Source organism: Penaeus monodon, chromosome 1 (genome assembly GCF_015228065.2).
Source record: "Penaeus monodon isolate SGIC_2016 chromosome 1, NSTDA_Pmon_1, whole genome shotgun sequence".
In the NCBI taxonomy this organism is placed as follows: Eukaryota; Metazoa; Arthropoda; class Malacostraca; order Decapoda; family Penaeidae; genus Penaeus; species Penaeus monodon.
The window spans coordinates 10,631,914-10,634,413 of NC_051386.1; the positions used below are offsets into that span (position 1 = coordinate 10,631,914).

Here is a 2,500-nt window from a genome sequence, read left to right on the forward strand (position 1 = left end):
CACAAGGTTATAGTGTGCATCACCGTTATACTTACATTGTTTCGTGTTTATAGTGTTTATTCTTATCTATCTGTTTATCCATTCGTCTATATTTTCATTAATCAATCTATCATTTATCTTTGCATTTGTTTATCAAATCTACTTATCATCAATCTATTATATATTCATGTATTCACTGTCATTTATCTACCTCACTATTTTTTCATTTATTTACTTGGATTTGCTAACAAGTACAGACTCTTTTCAAAATGGGTTTTAGTCAGTGACCTCCCTCACGACGACGCTGGGAGAGGGGGGAGGGGGGAGTGGGAGTGGGAGTATCAAAATACGTATTCTTCAACGAGATCTTCTATTTATTCTTTGGTGTTACTTTCTACTACATTTTCATAACTATTTTATTTTTGAGTGTCTAATTCCGTATCGAATGATATTTAAAGGGAAGTGAATTCTACTATTTCTCGCTTGAGGGTAAATGCAGTAGAAGAGAAAGGAAGGAGGGAGAGAGAAGAAGGGGAGGAAGAAGAAGGAAGAAAAGAACAAGAAGGAGTTGTAGTGGCATTAGTATAGTAGTAGTAGTAGTAGTAGTAGCAGTAGTAGTAGTAGTAGTAGTAGTAGTAGTTGTTGTTGTTGTTGTTGTTGTTGTTGTTGTTGTTGTTGTTCTTGTGTAGCAGAAGAAGATAGAAGAAGAAGGAGAAGAAGAACAAGAAGAAAAAGAAGAATTTAGTAGTAGCAGTAGTATTAAAATAATAATAATAATAAGGAGCATCAAGAGTAGACGAAGAAGACATTGTTGAATTGGACAGAATTTACGAGATAAATTGTCTTATGATCGCATTGTCTCCAAGCAAAGGTTTTCTCACGATAGACTTTTTTTGTGTTATCATGAAGAATGATTTAAATAATAGTTTATTTGCCCTATTTCAGTTGTTCGTGAAAGCACATTTGCACATTGATGATATATATCATCAAATTAAGATATGAGACTATTATTATCAATTAATTTAGATGAGTTCACATCACCCTTACGGAGAATTCAACGGCGCTTCAAAAATAATATTTAAGCCTATATAATATTAAAAAATATAGTAGAAGTATTCAGATTATGCCCGAAGAATGTTGGCCGGCTTATTGAAGTATAAAATTATATAGACGGGTAATGCACACCAAAGGTCAGCACAGCCAGCCATGGGATCCGTGTGCTCTTTCAAGGGAATTTACTCTGATGTTATTGTACACGCTATTTCGCAGACTCCTTTGACACACGCAGAACAATTTTGCTCCGTGGGTTATTCCTGCTCTCGACGCTGAAGCTTATTCTTCTGTTTTTTTTTCGTGTTTTTGGGGATTTATGGTAGATGTATTTTTTTTTCTTTCTTTTTTTCTTTGTTTTTAATCTTGGTTGTTTTTATTACGATTATTTTTTTTTCTTTTGTTAATTCGTTTGTTTTCCGGACTTTTCGTGAAAATGTTCTCTCGAGTAATGTGTCTTTCGTATGCGTTTGTGTTCGGGTCTGTGCCTGTGTGGGGGTATAGTGCTTGCTCGTGGGTGTGCTGGTGCGTTACGCAATCGTAATAAGTGTCCACGAGAGGTCGCTTTTCTCCATGACGTCATTCTTTTGTATCAGCTGACGTCATATGACATCCTCCGCCTCTAGGACATAGGCCGCTCCTACGTCACATCTGATGACTTAGAGCACCGTGGTCGGAAGTGTCAGATAACGGGCAATACGGAATCCTGTATTTGTCTTCGGGAATTCCCTTTGTGAAGATGAAACTAAGCAGGTTGTGTTTACTTTTACGCGCGACTGATACGAGGTGTCTGGCAAGTCACTTGAGCGGATTATTGGTTTCGGTGAACTTAGTCTCACTCCTAGTCTAGTGTGTCATAATTCTGAATGATAATATTATCTGCAGGTGGCTCTATATCTTGAAGCGTTACACCATTCGGGATTGGGGGGGGGGATATGGAGGAGAGGGGAATGCTGTCCACGATACATCGTTTTATTCGTCATACATTTGCAATATATATCCTTCGTTTCTTCATATGATATTTGTTTCGTTGATGAATTCACACTTTCGCTTCAGGCATGTGTGCTTTGATTCGTGTAGAGATCCCGAGAATGACTGCTGAGTATGAGCTATTAAAAGTTGACAGTGAACAAGAAAGGTTTCTTGGTATTAAGTAACCTGATATGATAAATGTGTAAAGTTCAGACATCAGCTGATTTCTGTTTATTTTCCAGTTAATCTAACTTGCAGTGCACTTATAACCATGCCAGTGACTAAATACAGAACGAGTACCAGACGAAAGCAAAACTAAATGGACAAGTAACTTTTATGTGAAGAAAATGAAATAGTTTGCTTCGTGGAACCTCCTTGGGTGACTCGCTGGTCATTATTCCCCGGCTTCATTCAGCAGTAGCGCCTTCACTTCCTTTGTGCGCACCTGTGAGCCACGAAATCGCCATCAACGCCAACGGACGACGCACCCATGCCATTA

At 38.0% G+C, this 2,500-nt stretch overlaps 1 protein-coding gene across 3 annotated transcripts in view; it reads left to right on the forward strand.

The window, feature by feature from the left end:
- The window catches only part of LOC119590902, a 14,224-nt gene that overhangs the window by 1,000 nt on the left and 10,724 nt on the right, over positions 1-2,500 (forward strand). For 2 of the 3 annotated variants that reach the window (XM_037939798.1, XM_037939737.1), the window contains exon 2: positions 2,244-2,500. This exon is cut by the window's right edge and continues 249 nt beyond it. The gene's annotated coding sequence lies outside the window, so the exon portion shown is untranslated. The remainder of the gene's footprint in view (positions 1-2,243) is intronic. The other variant, XM_037939674.1, reaches the window with a different exon arrangement.